Source organism: Sapajus apella, unplaced genomic scaffold (genome assembly GCF_009761245.1).
Source record: "Sapajus apella isolate SASKATOON/1434 unplaced genomic scaffold, GSC_monkey_1.0 scaffold6, whole genome shotgun sequence".
Classification (NCBI taxonomy): Eukaryota; Metazoa; Chordata; class Mammalia; order Primates; family Cebidae; genus Sapajus; species Sapajus apella.
In genome coordinates this window covers 22257723-22279387 of record NW_022436946.1, presented here as the reverse complement: position 1 = coordinate 22279387, position 21665 = coordinate 22257723, and the positions used below count along the sequence as shown (strand labels likewise).

At 37.5% G+C, this 21665-nt stretch overlaps 1 protein-coding gene and 1 long non-coding RNA gene across 5 annotated transcripts in view; one reads left to right on the top strand and one right to left on the bottom strand.

The window, feature by feature from the left end:
• THEMIS (thymocyte selection associated) overlaps positions 1-21665 on the bottom strand; it is a 223582-nt gene that overhangs the window by 85820 nt on the left and 116097 nt on the right. The gene's annotated exons all lie outside the window — the stretch shown is intronic.
• LOC116549320 lies at positions 386-17058 on the top strand. The gene is made up of 3 exons (XR_004267807.1): positions 386-398; positions 11538-11542; positions 16974-17058. It is a non-coding gene; the product is annotated as an uncharacterized LOC116549320 (long non-coding RNA).

Below are 21665 nucleotides of genomic sequence, written 5' to 3'. Positions count from 1 at the left end.
AGGCTACATCCCTCTTGCTTCTCAGTCCACGTGAACTGAATGAAGTACATATCTATCTCCAGAGCAGAATGTGTAGTCTTGACAGGTCCATCAGCACATTACATCCTCTGGGACATGCATACACAGACACAATTCAGGGATTCATACATTACCCAAACAGGCCAAAGTGGGGAAACAAAACCCAGTTCTGTGGCTTCTGTTTGAGTCACTGCTGAAGCAGAAATGTTTCTTTTGTTTCTTAATGACATGGTTCTGAAGATACTGAGTCCTGTAATGGAACTGTGAATGAAACTACCCAGATGAGGTAGAGCTGAGGTGGAGTCTTTTGATGAGCTCTTTAAACCAGCATTTCTGGAAGAGCTCAACCCCTCAACTTCTCAGATTATATGTACACGTATGTACTTTTTAAAAAAACTTAGGACTGTTTGAGATGAGATTTCTATCTCTAACAACTGAAAGAGCCCTAACTTTCATGAGGTTTACCTATACAGGCATTCTAATTCCAAATCTTCAAATAGCAAAGGCAGTCACATTAACTATATCTATGTCTTTTTACCCACCTACCTACCTACTTATCTATCTACTTACCTATCATCTATTTATCTACCTACCTACCTATCATTACCTACCTAATCTATTATCTACCTACCTATTCTATTATCTACCTATCTACCTTTCATCTATCTATCTATCATCTATCCATCCATCTTTATCTATTTACCTATCTATCACCTACCTGTCAACTATCTACTTGTCTATCTTTCTATCTGATATCCATGGTATACAGGAACAATTATATAAAACTGAATTGAAATTTTGGTCCTTAAGAAAGAATACTTTCTCCAGATTGATACATTTAATTAGAAAGTTTTGTGTGGAGTATATTTCTCTTCTTTAGATCTTATTTGTTTTCATCTTTACTACATAAAATAATTATAAACATACAATAATTAAAATATCTCAGTTCACTTTTGAAGTTAAAGAACAACTCATGAACATGGATAACCATATTTTTCTGCTGATTCAAAATTAAGAGCCTTAAGAATTCTACAAATATAGAAACAAAACTAAGAATATCTTTAATGAAGTAACTCATTATATGAGTACTATCCTTAATATTATTTTAAATAATATTAATGTCATTTAGAACAGAGGGAAAATAACTATCTATTTTTCATAATTATTGTTAAATATTCAATATTAGTCATTGTAATTACATATAATACTCATTTATGAAATTCCCATTTTCTTACTCTGACAGGCTCAAGTTTGCTGACATTTAAGGCACGGAAAATACCTTATCTTCTCACACGCATTCTCTCTCAGTTGGAGATCTGTTTAGGAAGGAGCTTTATTTATTATTAAAAGTTTAAATATTTCATAAAACATTAATGACTTTGATAGCTCTAGGTATTCGATAAGATATTTTGGACTTTTTTATTTGTACCCTGGGACAATTCTTTCAAAAAGTGAAATTTTAGAAGCCACACTGATAAAAGTATGTAAATAAATGTGGCATTCTTATTTTTCTCAGGTAACAGAAAGCAAAATTACCCTGTTTCAGTCTACATATTTGAACAGTAAGTGGAATCATAATATCTTCAACAGTCTGGCCATCAGTTATTGTTCCAAAAAGCTTTAGGAATATTCTGTATAATGGAATGTAAAACATTATCAACTGCTATGGTCTGAAACACTGTGGAATAGAATCTGTAAAACTTTGTAGCTAGGTAAAACAATTCAGAAAAATAAAAGGTGAATATAAAACCAAAATTTGGGGAAAATACAGGGCCGGTTTGTTGATATCTAAACTTACGTATTTAAAATGAATCTACTGATACTGACAGCCAGTGTTGGTTGAATATTCATTATGTACCAGGTACTATTCTAAGTGCTTTTTTTGAATGAACTTTCTTAAGCCTCACAACAGTTCTCTGAAGCATGCTACTATACTTGTTTTAATAATCAGAAAATTGAGAAAAAGGGAGATTAAATAATTTGCAAAGCCCAACAGTTAGAAATGGCAGGCTAAGTACCTCTGAAAATCTATATCATAAAAGCAATGACCACTAGCAAGATTTGTCAGAATCAACTTTTGCGAACTCTAGAAACCAATTAAAAACAAGTCTTTAAAAGTGACTAAATCTTGATAAGAATGTGAGCTTTGTGATGTTTTGAATTGTCCTACAGCAATTCTCCTCAGCTCCATGACAGCCTTGAAGACCGGCAGCCTTGCAATCACAGTAGCTGTGAGGAAAAGCAACTTTGCAACCACCAGTCTGGGGACACTGGGTTTGGAACTCTTCAAAAAACTCCATGTCTAGAGCATTGCCACTATGTAGCTGTTAGGAATCTTCCTTAAAAAAAAAAAAAAAAGTCCTTTTCTAGGACTTGTCTTTACTTGAGCTGATTCCACACTGTCTCCAGGAATAGCCATATCAAAGAATCAGCAGCAATTATTAACCATTGCATCTTCCAGAGGCTGTGATAGTAATTGTGGCAAACAAGAAGCAAGATATAGGTTATTTTTCATATTCTAAATTCCCCCAACTTTCTTGCTTATCTCTGTCTCTTTCCAGCACCCTTGTATAAACATGCATGTGCGCGCGTGCGCGCGCGCGCGCGCACACACACACACACACACACACACACACACACACGCGCGCGCGCACTCCACCTTCTTCCTTTAGCCAGAAAACTTGCATAGATCTACTCATGCACATAAAGGGCCTCAGAGATCACTAGTCCACTAGGTCTGCTGTCAAGGTCAATCTAGTCTGCTCCTAGCTGACACCCTGCTGTACCCATGTCACCATGTACTTTGCATGACATCACTTTATCTTGGTATGTTTCAAAGAAATTCAACCCTACCACTACCACCAGGGAAATGCTTTTATCTGTATCTCAACTGTCCTTCAAGTATGTGTGTGTAAAGAACTCCATACGGTACACAGATTATTACTAGGATCTCATTTTTGAATGTATCATAGAGAACACATGATATACAGAATGTTTTGACAACTGATACCATAAAAATGATTCTTGTTTCTCATCATTACAATCATCAACACAGCAAAATAGATAGAGGCTAATATGACAAAATAGATACAGGCTAATGAAGGAATGGTATCTGTATTAAGCCTAAAATTAAGTCTAAATACCTACTCCATTTATAAGCTAAAAAGTCAGGCTGCCACAGTAATAGATATGTAGGTAGGTAGGTGGGTAGGTAGGTAGATAAATAGATAGATAGACACACAGATAGATGGTATTCTGGCAATAAACAAAAAGTCTCTAGATTAGAAAACAGATAGTTGAATGTTCACAGAACATCTTAGCACTGGGGAAACTATAAGAGCCTAATGTTATCCTGCACAAACACAGGAAGTATTACACCATGGACTCAAAAAACTATAACACTTGGAGTTTGGCTGGTACATTGACCAATCCTCTCCTCTGGTGAGGAAGAGTCCTTTATTCTGTGATATTAGCAAATGTTTACAGGAGAGATGTGTCTTCAGCAACGTACTATCCCATCTTCCAAGACATATTTGCTATTCAACCATACTATAACCAAGTTTGCCAGTGGTCTTTCCACAAAAAGATTGGACTTAATGGTAATCTAAAAGTATTCATGGAGAATTGACTCTCAATAATCAGATCCAGGGATTGACGCCAGCCTAGTGACTTTGCCTGATTTATTCTACAGTTATCATTTATTGAATAATGAAAGGTTGAGAAACTAATACAAAGGAAGCTTCTTGTCCCACAGGAAAAAAAAATTAAAATGCTTTCTTTGCCATTATTGACATTTTCATTAAACAAATGAATGACATTCCTAATTATTACCTTCAAACTACCAGAACTTTTAGGAGTGTTCATTTATTGACAGTAACAAGGTACTCAACTATAATTCAGAATATGGTATTCTACTTGAAAATAAGTTATTTTAATATTTTAGCTCCACATAGTTTCTTGAAAAGGCATGAAAATGACATCAGCAGAGATTATTTCTTTTATCATTAAAGAGGCAATACATTTTTACATTGTATAAATTCTGCTCAGACAAGGCTATTTCACTTAATCCTAACTAACCCCTGCCTACTCTGCAGAAAGACAAAAGATTACCAAAATACAATTAACTTTATTTACCATAATACGGTAAAAATGTACCAGAATCTCTGGGACACAGGTAAAGCAGTGTTTAGAGGGAAATTCATAGCACTAAATGGCCACAGGAGAAGGTGGGAAAGATCTAAAATTGACAACCTAACATCACAATTAGAAGAACTAGAGAAACAAGAGCACACAAATTCAAAAGCTAGCAGGAGAAATAACTAAGATCAGAGCAGAACTGAAGGACACAGAAACTTGAAAAACCCTTCAAAAAATATCAATGAATCCAGGAGCTGTTTTTTTTTGTTTTTGTTTTTTTTAAGATTAACAAAATAAATAGGCTGCTGCCAGATAATAAAGAAGAAAAGAGAGAAGAATCAAAAAGATACAATAAAAAATGAAAAAGGAGTTATCACCACTGATTTCACAGAAATACAAACTACCTTCAGAGAATACTGTAAACACCTCTATGCAGGTAAACTAGAAAATCGAGAAGAAATGGATAAATTTCTGGGTACAAACACCCTTCCAAGACTAAACAAGAAAGAAGTTGAATCCCTGAATAGACCAATAAAAAGTTCTGAAATTGAGGCAGTAATCAATAGCCTACCAATCAAAAAAGGTCTAGGACCAGACAGATTCACAAGAGAATTCTAATAGAGGTACAAAGAGGAGCTGATACCATTCCTTCTAAAACTATTCCAAACAATAGAAAAAGAGGGACTCCTCCCTAACTCATTTTAAGAGGCCAGCATCATCCCGATACCAAAACCTGGCAGATCACAACAACAAAAGGAAATTTCAGACCAATATCCCTGATGAACATCAGTGCGAAAATCCTTAATAAAATACTGGCAAAACTAATCCAGCAACACATCAAAAACTTCATTCACCACGATCAAGTTGACTTCATCCTTGGGATGCAAAGCTGGTTCAACATATGCCAAACAATAAATGTAATCCATCACATAAACAGAACCAATGACAAAAAGCAATTGTCTCAGTAGAGGCAGAAAAGGCCTTCGACAAAATTCAACAGGCCTTTATGCTAAAAATTCACAATAAACTAGGCATTGCTGGAACATATCTCAAAATAATAAGAGCTATTTATGACAAATCACAGCCAATATCATACTGAATGGGCAAAAGCTGGAAGCATTCCCTTTGAAACCTGGCACAAGACAAGGATGCCCTGTCTCACCACTCATATTCAACATAATATTGGAAGTTCTGGCCAAGGCAATCAGGCAAGAGAAAGAAATAAAGGGTATTTAAATAAGAAGACAGGAAGTCAAATTGTCTCTGTTTGCAGATGGCATAATTTTATATTTAGAAGACCCCATCATCTCAGCCCAAAATCTCTTTAAGCTGATAAGTAACTTCAGCACAGCCTCAGGATACAAAATCAATGTGCAAAAATCATAAGCATTCCTATACACCAATAATAGACAAACAGAGAACCAAATCATGCATGAACTCCCATTTACAATTGCTACAAAGAGAATAAAATATTTAGGAATACAAGTTAGAAAGGATGTGAAGGACCTCTTCAAGGAGAAGTACAAACTACAAGGAAATAAGAGAGGACACAAACAAATAAAAAAAAATCCATGCTCATGGATAGGAAGACTCAATATCATGAAAATGGCCATACTACCCAAAGAAATTTATAGATTCAGTGCTATGCCCATGAAGGTACCATTGACTTTCTTCACAGAATTAGAAAAAAACTATTTTAAATTTCCTATGGAACCAAAAAAGAGCCCAGATAACCAAGATGATTCTAAGCAAAAAGAACAAAGCTCACGGCATCATGCTACCTGACTTCAAATTACACTACAAGGCTACAGAACTAAAACAGCATGATACTGGTACCAAAACATACATACATACACACACACACACACCCCCCAATGGAATAGAACAGAGGCCTCAGAAATAACGCCACTCATCTACAACCATTTGATCTTTGACAAATCTGAAAAAAACAATCAATGGGGAAAGAACTCCCTATTTAATAAATGGTGTTGGGAAAACTGGCTAGCCATATTCAGAAAACTGAAACTGGACCCCTTCCTCACACCTTATACAAAAATTAACTCAAGATGGATTAAAGACTTAAAAGTAAGACCTAAAACCATAAAAACCCTAGAAGAAACCCTAGGCAATAACTTCATATAAGGTTTACCCTTCTTTACACCTTATACAAAAATTAACTCAGGATGAATTAAAGACTTAAATGTAAGACCTAAAACCATAAAAACCCTAGAAGAAAACCTAGGCAAAACCATTCAGGACATAGGCATGAAAGACTTCATGACTAAAACACCAAAAGCAATGGCAACAAAAGCCAAAATTGACAAATGAGATCTAATTAAACTAAAGATCTTCTGTACAGCAAAAGAAACTATCATCAGAGTGAACAGGAGCCTACAGAGTGGGAGAAAAATTTTGCAATCCATCCATCTAACAAAGGGCTGATATCCAGAATCTACAAAGAACTTAAACAAATGTACAAGAATAAAACAAACAACCCCATCAAAAAGTGGGCGAAGGACATGAACAAGAGAAAAAAAATCCGAGTTCTTTCAGCTTCGTATACAAAAGTCCTACATGCTTTACCTGTCCTCAGTAACAATTGGGTTTTTTGTTTGTTTTGTTTCGTTATATCTACATATTCCAACCAACTGAAAGATCATTTGATAAACAATTGAGTATGATTAGCATGCAGCTTAGAAGTAAGTCTTAGGGCCTTTTAGCTTTGCACTGAAACTGGATGAATTCTATATATAATTAATTTAAATGTTTCACTGGGAGATTTTTCAAGTGTTGTGAAAATTTGTTCTCTTGTTCAACACTAGACAAAGACTTATTGAGTATCCTTTGAGAATAGTCAGGCATGCATTTAAAACATAGCATTAGTTGTACAGAATATCCCAGCCTAGCAAGGAGATAAGAACATAAATATTAATATGCCAAATAAAACATCAAAAGAAATAAATGCTAATAAATTCCAACCAATAGTGGCCAAGCTCACTTGATCTAAACAGGAAAATTTTCCTGAGTAAAATAAGGAATATCCAGAAACCTAAATCTGCTTAGAGGAAGAGAGAGAAGATGTAAGTGATGTTAATTTTATGATGTTAAAAAATAAGTCGATAGCAAAGTCAACATAGAATCCAGATGTTCTTGCCAAACGCAAAGCCTTGGTTTAGCTGGTTGGCACACAGATCTAATAGAGACAACTAGGACGCTGGTATAAAATAAACTTCTTTCTCTCCAACAATGTCAGCAACACAATTTTTGAATGAAAATAAAAATACACTTGTTTCTAAACTTTTTATTGATGTACCTAATAACAATATCTTTCACCTACAAGAAACAACTTTATTTTAAATAATGACATTTACATATGAAACACGAAAAATAAGTTATCTTTTAGGCAAGGTCATCTTAATTTTCGATATATATTTTTTGACATATATTATTTCCACCGATTTTGTCTTTACAAGTACTCTAAGGAAGATGCTCTTCTCACAGGATCCTTTGGGTGTCTGTTTTCTGGCCAGAAATCCCTGCAGCCAGTGATGCCTTTGCCTGAATTTTGCTCTGGCCTACTGGGCTTGATCTGCCCACTCGGCCTGGCAGGCAGCACTCAGCTCACACTGCCAGCCTGGATCCTGTGCCTGCCAAGGGTGAGCCAGGCACCGACCGGTGAGGGGTGTGTGAGTGAGAAAGCATGGGGTTCAGCCACTACCCATAGATAGGCACTCTGGCTGCAGCACAGCAGGCAGCTCCAGGCACCAGCTCCCTGCAAGGCTGTGGCTGGACCTGGCATATGGCAAGCAGCTTCCATGGCTAGCACCAGGGAATGTAGTGGCACCCAGATGCTTGGAGATGCCAGGAACCAGAGAACCGCAAAAAGTGTGTCACAGCCCTGGCTTGGGATGCTCCTAGATATGGGTTGTCTGACGGGCTGAAGCTCTTCTCTCCTTCTTTCTTCTCTTTTTCTTGTTGCCTGCAATGTGGCAAGCAAGGGGTGTATTTCAGCCCTGTTTCTGTTACAGCTCTTTCAGGCCCACCATTTGGCAGGTCCCAAGTTCTTGTCTTGCATCCAGTAAGAGTAAGCTATGCAGACAAGTAGTGGGTGAGCAAGGTGAAGAGGTGCTTTATTGAGCAACAGAACAGATCAGAGGGGATCCACAATGGTTAGCTCCTCTCCATAGTCAGGTCATCCCAACATCTGTTTAGCTCTCAGCGGACAGGAGACCCACAGTGGGTAGCTCCTTTTCGCAGGGCAATCTTGTCCCACTGCCCACTCAGTTCTCAGCAGAGAGGAGACCTACGATGAGTAGTTCCTTTCTGCAGGCAGGTCATCCCATCATCTGCCCAAATCTGGCTGAGTCCAGGATTTTTATGGGCTTAAGAGGGAAGAAAGTGGGTTCTGATTGGCCGATGAGCACTCATGGGAGGGCCCAGAGAAAGCTCGGTGAAGTTCTTACTCCATGCGGGCTTCAAGCTATCCCTGGCCTGAAGGTGGGTCTTTTCTGGGGACCCGCCGTTTCTTCCCAGAAGCCTGTTTGTGTCCTAGCCCCATTAACCTGCTGTGCATGGTGCCTATGGCGTCCAGGCTTTTTGTGCCGAGGGTTGGCTGCCGTTAGGTGCCGAGCTGCCTTTAGCCCCCACCTCAGCCTCCCTCCCGTGCTCATGGGCACTCAAAATCTGGAGGGGACTGAGGTGATAGGGGGCTGATGTTTCAGTGCTGCCCCAAGCATGCACACACTGGGCCGGGTCGCCCAGGCTTGGCCACAACTTTGCTCTGAAATTGGAGTGGGCACTAGGAGCAGGGAGAGGGCAGGCAGTGAGAACAGGTACGTTCGAGCCTGCAGGGGCAAGGGTGTTTCCTAGGGTCCTGAGAGCACGGAGGTGCCTTGGCCCGTAGCTGGCTGGTCTGCTACAGCTGCGCCTGGGAAGGCAGGGCTCCAGCCCCTCCAACTTTTAAGCGTGGCAGGGCTTCCACCTATTCCAGGCTCCCACCAGCTCTGTGGAACACTCAGCTCCCACTACCTCTGTGGAGCACTCATCCCCTACTGCGGCTGGTGTCACGGCAGCAGGCACTACAGACAGGTCGCTGCAGCCATCCCTATTGCTCTGTCAATGATAGAAGCAATAAACATGGTGCTCACGTAACAAACAAAAGCACAGCAAAGTTGGAAAAGACACTCTTACACAGCCTTTCCAGCAGGCATCACGGGACCATAAGCACCTGGGCTCTGTTGGGAAGAGACCAGGGAGACAGGACGGCCCTGACACTGTAAACCTTGGAAACTTGGGTTAGTTTCCTCAGCTATAAGATGATGACAGTGATACCTATCTCATGGTTATGTTACATGGGTCAAATGAGAAATACACAAATCCACTATGTTTTATCATTATAGTTCCTGGGAAAAACATGATTTAAAAATTTTTTAATACAGTTTACCAGTAACTTGTTGTTAGAAAAATTCTGAGAATCATGATTTTGGATTGTGTTTCCGGCCTTCAAAGTGCTCCTCATTTTGAACTCATTTGAACTCCCTGAAAAAACTCATGTTGCCAATCAAATCTGAATTACTGCCTACCTCTGCAGGCCACTCTCCCCAAAACTGATTACCTTTTAACCATAATTTGAGATTTAGTCTTCAAAATAGGAAATAACAGTTTTGCAGCCTGGTCTGGCAGGGCTTTAAAGCACAGCTTCAGTCAGGCTGACATGTGCTTTTATTAACCATATTTCCTGTAGCTGCACAGACAATAAGAAAGCATTTCTGTGAGCAGAACCAATTGTAAGCGAACAGGTATATTTTTTCCCAGGCCTGGTCATGATGTCAAATGCTTGATTAGAAACGTCTTGTGCTTTTAGCTAAATTGGAGTAAATTTCTTTCCATTTGCAAAAACAATCCATTTCTGCCTTTCAGTCCACAGCCTCTCAACATCTAAATTCTCATCTCTCAATGACAAATAGACTCACAAATGTAACCCCCTGAGATGGGGAAACAATATTGTGATATTCGTTTGAAAACAAATTGAGTTAGTTTCAGGAAGGAGTAATCTGAACTACTGCACAGAATCACAAGCTTTGTATGATCCTGGAGAGAACAGGGACAAGCTACATGCAAACAATGGGTCCCAGTTGGGGAAACACTGGGATGGATTTGGCAGCTATGGAGAGAAATTTCAAGAAGAGTAACAAATAAAGAAAAACGTTAAGATCAAATAGATTAAAAAGCTGTTGGGGCACCTCCATGTACACATCTAATGGAGTGACACAACCATAATAAATCAGGTTTTGGAAGTGCAGGACTGAAGTGGGGGAGTTGAGGTGATTCTGAACAGAGGCAGTTCCTGGGAAAATCCTCCCAGAGAAGGTAAGAAAAGATGGAAACAGGAACCAAGTTTCTACTATATGCAGGATTAAAAAGCGAAAGCAGGCTCAATGAAATCAAGCATTACAGACAAGGGCTCCTATTTGGGTGCCAAGGACAAAGAAACTTACAGTGAATGCCACTAACAAGACTACCATCCCCCAAAATACTGCAGGCTCACTTGGGGTCCTTCCTGTTCCTTGTCTTTAAAAATTGTCAGCTATAACAAAGCAATCTATTGATATTTCAAGGAACTCAACTCAAATTTTTTTATTTAAAATTTATTATTTAACTCTTAACTGGCCAGTGCACAAGTACAGAATCATAGATTGGTAGAAGATTTAGCGAGAAGTAATAGTACTGATCATTTACTCTAACCTCATTTTATAAGCAATGACAATAAGATTATCCCAGACCACAGAGAAAGCCAATTAGAGAGCCAGGAATGAGAACCATAGTCTCCAAATTTCTAGACAAAGTTGTTGTTGGTTTTTCCTACTATAGTTATCTAACTCCAGATTAACCTTCAACATTTTCCCCCCAAAAAGCATCATATTTAAAGCCTAAAAGAAGATAATTCTATTAATAACAGAACCCAGGTAGAAGTAAGCTAGATTTTAAGTCAGAATTGGAGAAGTTATAAAATGAAGATTACTTAATGAAGGAGGGAAAATGCAACCAGAAAGAAACACCTTTGGCTTTGCACTCAAAGCAGGTGTAGAATTAACCATTTTTTATGATCTCCACTGCTATCTTCCCAGCCCATGGCAGCGTCAAGATGGCAATGCCCTTCTAATTGGCCTTTCTTTTCTATTCTTGCTCCCCTAGTGTCTAAGCTCAATACAAAAGCCAAAATGAGCCCTTTAAGTTAGTTACGCAGCCACAAAAAACGATGAGTTCGTGTCCTTTGTAGGGACTTGGATGAATCTGGAAACCATCATTCTCAGCAAACTGACACAAGAACAGAAAGTCAAACACTGCATGTTCTCACTCATAGGTGGGTGTTGAACAATGAGAACACGTGGACTCAGGGAGGGGAACATCACACACTGGGGGCAGTGGGGGGGGGTAGGGGAGAGACAGTGGGGGGTGGGGAGGGTGGGGACAGTTAACATGGGGAGAAATGCCAGATATAGTATGCACCTAAAGTAAAATAAATAAATTAAAAAAAAAAGATGTAAGTCAGTTTATGTCATTTCTCCACTCAATTCTCTAATTTTTTCACCTTTCATGAAAAATTAAGCCAAGATTACTAAAACAACCTCAAGGTCCTACACAATCAGTCTCCCGCATTTCCTCTCTGACTTCATCTCCTTTTATCCATTTCAGTCACTGTATTTCAGCCTTCTGGCCTGCTGGCTTTTTTATTTAATACAGGGTCTTAGTATATTGTCCACACTGTTCTACCTCAGCATCCTGAGTAGCTGGGACTGTGACACTATGCCTGACTCTGACTGTCTTGAACACATTAGGCATAGTCCTGCCTTAATGTATTGATTATCTCTTTCCTCTGTCTGGAATACTTCCTTTCACTATGCATATCTCATCTTACCATTCATGTATTTGTATAAATGTCATCTTCTCAGTAAGGTATACCTTGATATTCTTTCAAAAATTATTCTACACCCCTCAAATTCTTAGTCCTTCTCCTCTTGCTCTATTTTTATAGCACTCTTAATGCTTTAACATTTACCTGATCATTTACTTCCACGACAATGTAAACATTAAGAGGAGTATCAAACCATTTACTGAGGTGTTTTGTTACTGACGGCCATGTAGCACATAAAATAGTATGTAAAATATAATAACAGATATTCGCTGAAAGAAAGACTTGACTGAAAGCAGATGATCATCATGTTAAAATGCATAATCTTTGGTTTTACTCAGACGTGAGTATATAAATTCTGTACCATAGACAATTTCACAGCATTGAAAGTTCCTAAAGATCAAGAAAATGATCTGATATCTCCAATATGAGTTTATAGATATGTCAGAAGTACACCAGAAATCATTAGGAATGTGCACATGACTTTCATGAGAAGATCTAGCTAAATAGACTACCAAACCATTTGCCAAGATGGGGAAACCAAATATTATAAAAATTCAAATTCTCCCAAATTCATATTCTTCGTATAATTTCAATAAAAAATCTCATCAGATTTTTTTTTTAGAAGTTAATAAAGTGTTTTACAGGGTCATTTGAAAGAACAGAAAGCTGAGAATCTAAGTAATTACTGAGAAAAAAGATTAATACCAAGAAGAAGAAGACGAAAAATTAAGTTGGTGCAAAAGTAATTGCAGTTCTTGCCATTGAGTTTGCTTTTTCACCAACCTAATACATATTCACATTAGGATGTACAAGAAAGTCCTACATTGTGAGTAACTGATACTGGTTTAAGACAATTAGGTAAATTCTGCTTCCAGAACAGTCAGGTAAAGGGTCATTTAGTCAATATGTGGTACTGGGGAAACACAATAACTATTTGTGAAAATAGTTTGATCTTCACCTAATACTATATGCAAAGTAATTTTTTTTCACTGCTTAAAAATTTAAATAAGAAAATAAAGATTTAGAATACATTATAGTGGATCTGATTTCAAGGCAAGTAAGGGTCTCTAAGATTAAAAGTATGGAACTAAATATGATAATGAGCATTTCTAATGAATTTGATTCACTATTATTATTATTAAGCAAACAACCAATGTGGGTTGATCCTGGGTGGAAAAGCATTTGTTTTGTGAGATGAAAAACCTTGAAGAGGGTTAAGATTTAGAGTTACGGGCCATTAGGCATTAGGGATTAGAACTTTTGCTTCGTGTTCCTAGCTATTATCACCAAGCCTTCACCAAATTTCTGTTTACCTACAAGTGCAGTTTAGTGGCTCCCTAAAAAATAAAAAAGGTCAAATTTAATTGATAGTCTGGGGCACTAAGGATCAGATCAACCTATGCAGTTGGAATGCCTGTATTGAAATGGCCCAAGGTGATCGAAAACTCAAGAAGAGTAAAGCGGAGGAAAGCAAATGAGACAAAAGGAGAAAACGTAAAGATCCCACATAACTTTTTGGAAATGAAGATGGAGGAAGCACTGCCAACATTATATGAAATTGAGAGCTTATTTGATTTTATTTAGATATTAAAACAAAATTTGACATTCAAAGAATGACAGGAGATAATTGCATTGTACATACACATACATAAACACTAATATATGTAGACATACACACATAAATACACGGGTATATACAGTATATACCCATGTTCAGTATGCAGAACATACAAACATGCATACTCATTAGCAATTTATTAAGTTGAACTTGATAGTGTATATACAAGAGCCACCTCAGTTTTCACTCTTTTATATCCTTTCAAATCTCTGTTAACTAGTGGTTATTCTAACTCTGCGTAAAATCATGGGGATATCCCACAGTCTTTAGTGAGTAGAGGGTTTATAAAAATCCACTTGACTCGAGCTCAGTTTCGCATACTAACAAAGCTCAGAATCCTTCCCTAAGTCAAGGCTTCTTCCTGCAGTGGCTTAATCCCACTTGAGCGTTTTTAGTCTACAGAAGAGAAGCAGAGTTTGGCTGCTCAATGATGAGTGCTCTTCAACTCCTGCACCACTCACTAACTTTTCTTTTCTGATTTCTCCAGCTTAGGGCCTTGGATGAAGGTGGAATAAGAAGAAAGGATACACACTCTTGAGTCGCTAACATATTTGTAATTTTGAAATGGCAGGAGTCGAAAACCAACCCTTTTATTCATAGGATACTTCTGCAGATTAATGGGAAACCATTCCATTGGGAACCACACAAGTTTATTTGCCTAAGGCTAAGAATTTACCGCTATCACCCTCAGTGCTTCTACTTCAGAAAGGATATCACTAGTCAAGGTCCCTTTCCATCTCTCAAGTTTACACCTTGTCTTTAGAGAACTCACATTTTCATTCTGCTATTGAGAGAAGTGCAGTTTTCTTTCAGCGTGACTTACCCCAGGCAAGGGGGAGCTCTAGTCACAGCCTCTTACCTTTAAATTTTGCAGATATGGGTCAAATGTCAGCTCCTATTTTCTTCCAACTCCCACAGCCCATTGGCAAGGCCTCCAAAGGGATCACTTGAAGATCCATCACATAACTTCAAATGAGGGAGAAGACCTAATTTCCTTTACCCATAATGCCAGGGACTAAAAATTCACAGGATATGGTTAACAACCATCTGTAAAACAACCTTCTCTCTTCATTTTGCTAACTTCTCAATGTTTCTCTTATTTGACCCAAGGTGAAAGAAAAGCCCTAGCACTTAAAGAACACTTGCTTCTTGCTTCCAAGATAGGAGACTAGCTAATAGTGCTGGCATCAATTATATCACCTTCACCTTCCAAGTCCTGCATAGACAGTTCTGCCATTCACTTTAAAATGTGGGGGTTCGCGGGCCTGCATTTTGTTCTGAGGCTTTGGGTTGCTGGTATAATTCCAAGATGAAAAGTCAATGAAACAATCTGTTAGACCACACACATATGTACCTATGCATATGTATTCATATATCACTTCATCACAGACACAGATGAATACAGTAATCATGCATGTATGTGTGTCTGAGTCTATATATGAATGAATAATGGAAATATAATATCGATAGTATAAAATATTGATGTGATGAAATTGCTTCTGATTTTATTTTCTTCTTTCATTTTTTTCTCTTTTCTAAAATAGCATGCCTTACTCTTAAAACAACAAAAGTGTATATTTATATACAAACACATAATAATGGATCTTATTTTAAAGTTGTGATATTAGTTCAAAAGAAATAAAACATCACTGGAAATGACTAAGTAGTTAAGAAACGGACCTTACATAATAAATTTATTATGTAATAAAAAAGCATCAGAAAATTGAGAAGAATTATTTAATAAGGGATATTGAGATATTTTGGAATCACCTTTATAAATATCAAATGAGTTCAACAGTGTATAATGGATACACACTCATGCATACACATATACATATACATGATCTATATGAATGTGTATATATATACATATATATGTATACACATACATATGTATGCCTATGTGTCTTCATATGTGTGTATATGTGTGTGCATATGTAGATAATTAAATTAAAAACTAGAAATAAACATACGTGATGAACATGTTAATCACTGGAATGAAGATAAGTTTAAAAGCAGTTTAGAAGCAAGAACAAGTGAAAAGGTAGACAAAAATTTAATACTTCGGTGTACCTAAGTGGAAAAGATCAATGTGACAGATTTTCAGCTCTTTTTAATATATGGACTGTGAAAGAATTAATTGGCAAAAAAATAAAAGAAATTATAACGTTATCTCTTCTTCCCACAAACAATTATTGAGTGACCGCTATGTACCGAAACTTTCCAAAACACTAAGGAAGCAAGTGCTTCATGACAACATTTCCATCAAGGACAGATCACAAACACAACTGTGGTCCCATAAGGTTATAAAGAAACTGAAAAATTCCTATAGACTAGTGATGTTGTCGCTGTCATAATGTTGTAATGTAACTAATGCTTTACTCACAGTTTTGTGGTAATACTGGTGTAAATGAACCTACTGTGCTACCAGTCATATAAAAGTATAGCACATACAAGTATATACAGCACATAATACGTGATCATAATAAATGACTGCTGCTGGTTTATGGATTTACTCTACTATAGTTTTTAATCATATTTAAGTGTAGTTCTACTTACTGAAAAAAACAGTTAGCTATAACCCAGTCTCAGGCAGATCCTTGAGAATGTATTCCAGAGGAGGCACTGTTACCATAGGAGATGACAGCATCATGGTGTTTTTGCCCCTGAAGACCTTCCAGTGGGACAAGACATGGAGGTGGAAAACAGTAATATTGATGATCCTGACCCTGTGTAGGCCTAGGATAGTGTGTGTGTGTGTGTTTGTGTCTTAGTTTTTAGCTTAAACAGTAAAAAAATGTAAAAAATAAAACTTAGAAAAAAGCATATAGAATAAAAATACAAAAAAATTTTTATGTACATCTGTACAAGGGTTTGTTTTAAGCTAAGTATTATCAAAAAAGAGTCAAAAAGTTTTTAAAAAATAAAAAATTTATAAAGTAAAAATGTTACAGTAAGCTAAGGTCAAATTATTATTGAAGAAAGAAAAAGGTTTTATAAATTGAGTGTAGAGTAAGAGTATAGTATGTATAAAGTCTGCAGTAGTGTACAGTAATGCCCTCGGCCTTCACCTTCCCTCACCACTCACTCACTGACTCACCCAGAGCAACTTCCAGTCCTGCAAGCTCCATTCATGGTAAGTGCTCTATACAGGTGTGTATTTTTACTGTATGTTTTCTATTTTTAGATACATAAGTATGACTGTTGTGTTACAATTGCATTCAGTATTCAGTACGGGAGCATGCTGTACAGGTTTGTCACCTATAAGCCACAGGCTATATATAGCCTATAGTCTCAGTGTACTATAGGTTATAACATCGAGGTTTTCATAAGTACACTATACTCTATAATGTTCAAATAACACCTAAAGATGCATATACCTGCGGTATTCCCATCGTTAAGCAATGCATAACTATTTCGGATAGCCCATTATAATGCTTTATAGTAAAAGCTATGATAGTAATTAGTAAGGCCTGGATTGAAAACCCACATTAAGAACACCAAAATCAGACTTGTAAACTGTGGGCTGGAAGGTAGACGAGCACCTGGAAAATTTTCCAGAACAAGTTACAACACAGAGTGGTTTAAATAAAGAATGATTTTGAATTCTAGCTCACACTCGAGTACTAGTTCTCTTTCCTCAGATCTTTTACAAACCAAGATTACACATTTAAAATAAGATTCATAATTATTCTCTGAGCTTCAATGTTCATGTCTATATACTGGCAATATTAATAAATTTACAGGGATATGGAAAGGATTTAATGAGAATTATTTATTTAGATGTTAGTGAGCCTTCAATAAATGGTTGTTAATAAAAATAACAAAATACGAACTGTAAAACTAAGGACCCAGGAGAGAATAAAGTATTTGCAGACTGAAAATGTTTAATATAGCCAAATACTAAATGTGTAAAAGTGAGGCAAGGTATGGAGAGCAGAAAGGCTTGAGAAATAAATATGGGATGGATGAAAAACAATTGAAAGGAAAGCCACAGCTGGTTCTCAGCCAGAGAGCTGCATGGTGAGATTTTCCTTTTAGAATGATGAAATTGTCAGTAACTTGGATAATAAATTTGAATGTGATTATCAGAAACAAAAAGACTAGTTAAGAGATGGTCTCAATAATCCAGACAAGAAATGATGAAGACCTGAAGTAAGGAGGTATATATATTCAAGAAATGTCAAAGAAAGGACGGTTCCTGAATAACCGGTTTAGTCAATAGATGATGGCAGCATTTGCAAAGATAAGAAACAAGAAAATAAGAGAAGGAATATTAAATGTGAATAAATTTTTTGTTTTCTTTTTTTTTTTTTGGACCTTGTAATAGTTCTAATATTGTTCACTAGTACCCAGTTTCTCTCTACTTCCAGGCTTAAGGGAATGTTACGCTTTCTCACTCTAACACATATGTGGACTATGATTTTCTCTGGCCAATTAAATAAGTGCAATTGATAGAGATGGAGATCTCACATTTGTGCATTATTTGTAGTTCTTGATTCTCTACCGTCCTTTACCCATACCATGATAACAAGTCATATTCCTGAAAAAGGAGCAAATTGAGGATGATGTATTTCAGAAAATTTTTCTTTGATAAGTTATAGATCCATAAAATCTTAAGTGACCAATGAAGTCATAATGATGTCCACAATTTTCATTAGGGGAAAAAAAGCATCAATTAGCCGTGGTTTGAATTTTGATTCTAAGATCACAATTCTTCATAGTATTGAGTCCCTTAAAATGTTGTTCATTATTTATACCTGAAAAGCAATAATTAATATATACGATCTTGTAAAGTTATCCACTGTTGATGAGCTTTTTCTAACCAGTAAAATTGGGATAATAATAATTGTGGGATGAATTCCACTGGTTTTGTAGAGGACTAAATGAGTTGATGCATATAGAAAACAGAATAGTGACCGATTCATTGTCAGCACTCAGCTAATAAGACCTCTGGTTCTTATCTCTTTTACATTTTTTTAAATGTATTTCCCTTGTTCCTTATATTTTGGACTTTCTCAGAAAAAAAATTCCATCTTCTTCTCTCATGAGCTACCCACTCTAGCTTTATCTCATCCTCTCAAAGAACATTATTCACCACGTATTTGTCAACACTTGAATCATCCTTCTTAGATTTCTTTTCAAAGTACAGACCCATGCTTAACATCATACTAAGCATCTCAGCTCAGACATTCCAAACTAAACTAAACTCTAATCCTGCTTCTGTAAAACCATCTGTGATGGCTAATACTGAGTGTTACCTTGGCTGGATTGAAGGATACAAAGTACTGATTTTGAGCATGTCTGTGAGGGTGTTGCCAAAGGAGATTAACATTTGAGTCAGTGGGCTGGGAAAAGCAGACCCACCGTTAATCTGGGTGGCACAATCTAATCAGCTGAGAGCACAGCAAAATATAAGCAGACAGAAAAATGGGAAAGTGGGGACTGGCCTAACCTCCCAGCTACATCTTTCTCCCATGCTGGATGCTTTCTGTCCTCGAACATCAGATTCCAAGTTCTTCAGTTTTAGAACTCGGACTGGCTCTCCTTGCTCTTCAGCCTGCAGATGGCTTATTGTGGGACCTTGTGATGCTATGAGCTAATACTTAATAAATTCCCCTTTATATATATTATATATAAGAACTAATGGAATATATATATATATGTATACTGTATTAGGGTTCTCTAGAGGGATATATATATATAGATATTTATATATATAATATATTTGTATATTTATTTATTTATATATATATGTATATATATATCTATATATATATATCCCTCTAGAGAATGCTAATACAGATTTTGGTACCAGGAATGGTTCTAGAGAAACAGAATATTAAGGATTGAGTTCTTTCTTTGGTTTGGGGGTTTCTGGAGTTGGCTGCTTAATATGATTAGATCCAAAAGTGATAAGGACTCTACTTCTAATAGTGTGGAGAACGCTGATAGTCCTTGGCATGAGCTGTTTAGAAGAATTATGCAATTTAAATGGACTTGACACTCTGCATATACTGCTCATGAGAAGCAAGGAGCTTAGTGACTCTGTACATAATACCTTGACCGTATGTGAGAAACAAGAAACATAATAATCTGCTTAGTCACTCCTAAGTTCAGTGGACAAAATGATGAAAGAAATCAAGGATTCTATCTCCTGGCTTAGCCTCAAATCTGCTAAGATTGCCTGGGTTTCTTGTACAGAAAGAGCTGAAATTGTGGAAAACAGATACAAGCTCTTACCGTATAAGTGCTTGACCTGCAATGAAAGATGCATGCACAGCCTCACCAGGTGTCTACTGTTCAATTGAGAGCATTGACTGGAAAAGAATGAGACCCTGCTACTTGGAATGGGGATGTGTGGGAGGACCCTGATGAAGCTGGGGACACTGAGTTTGTAAACTCTGGTGAAACTTTCTTGCTTTTTTGCCAGAAGAGCGAGCTTCCCCATCCCCAGTAATGACAATATCCCCTCCCCTACCCACGCTGCCATCAGCCTTTCCAACTTTGTCTGAGGAGATAAACCCTGCACTGCCTAGGCAACAGTGATGGCCTCCCTGAGGCAGTTGCCAGGCAAGATAATGTTGATTCTCTTGAGTAGCCACCCCTAACACCCCTGTTTGCTTCTAGACCTATAACTAAAGTTCCGGAAGGCCCCTAGAGGTGAGGTTGCGTATGTGACCCATGAGGAGGTATGCCTCACTCAAGAACTGCTTGAGTTTTCTAATTCATATAAACAGAAATCTGGAGAACAGGCATGAGAATGGATCTTAAGGGTGTGGGATAATGGTAGTAGGAACATAGGGTTGGATCAGGCTGAATTTACTGATTTGGGCCCACTGGGTAGGAACTCTGCATTAATGCTGCAGCTTGGGGAGTTAAAAAAAGGTTCTAATAGTTTATTTGCTTGGTTTGCTGAAATGTAGATTAGAAGATGGTCCACTGTGAGCAAGCTGGAAATGCCTGATCTCCCTTGGTTTAATGTAGAGGAAAGGATCCAAAGGCTTAGGGAGACTGGGATGGTAGAGTGGGTTAGTCACTTCAGACCTACTCATCCCAGCTGGGAGGGTCCAGAAGATATACCCTTGACCAATGCCTTACAAAATAGATTTATGAGGGCAGCACCTACATATTCGAAGAGGCCTGTAATTGCTCTTCTCTGTATGTCAGATCTAGCAATGGGAACCACAGTCATTCAACTATAAAATTTAAATATAGTGGGAATAATTGGATCCTGAGGTGGCAGGGGCCAAGAAACAGCACTCAACCATCAAAGGCAAGGTGGGTGTAGCTACTGTAATAGACAGCAGGGGCAAAGAGGCAATCAGAATAGTCTGACTTGTGTAGCGCTCTGGCATTGGCTAATTGATCATAGTGTTCCTAGATGTGACATTGATAGAAAGTCTAATGCATTCCTCCTTAAATTATACAAACAGGAAACTTCTAGGCCGAATGGACAAAAGAGTAACCTGAATTATAAAAACAGAGAATCATGGCCCCTCAATCAATTTCCAGACTTGAGCTGATTTACAGAACCAGAACCCCTTGAATGAAGGGAAGGCCAGGACCCCTTGAGGAAGAACCCCACTATGTTACCGACAATTTATGCTGTGAATCTTTCTCCCATCCTTGCAGAGGTAAAAGGAGATCTCTGGCCTTTTACCAGGTAACTACATTGTGGAAAGGGAAATGTTCTGTCTCTCTAGAGAACCCTAAATAATATGCCATCCTTCTACCTATGTTGTGTTTTTTATTTTAGTGAATTTTCTGAATGTGTTTTAATCAATTTCACCACCATTCATTCTGATGCTTATGTTAGAAAAATGTATGCTTTCCATATATTGCACCTTTCTTATTCTCTATAATTTATCAACCATATATCCTACACCTACCGCATGCTAAAATTCTCTTGAATATGTGTTTTTCATTCACAGAGGCAGGCATCCCCTGTGTAATATCATTTTAACTTTCTAATTG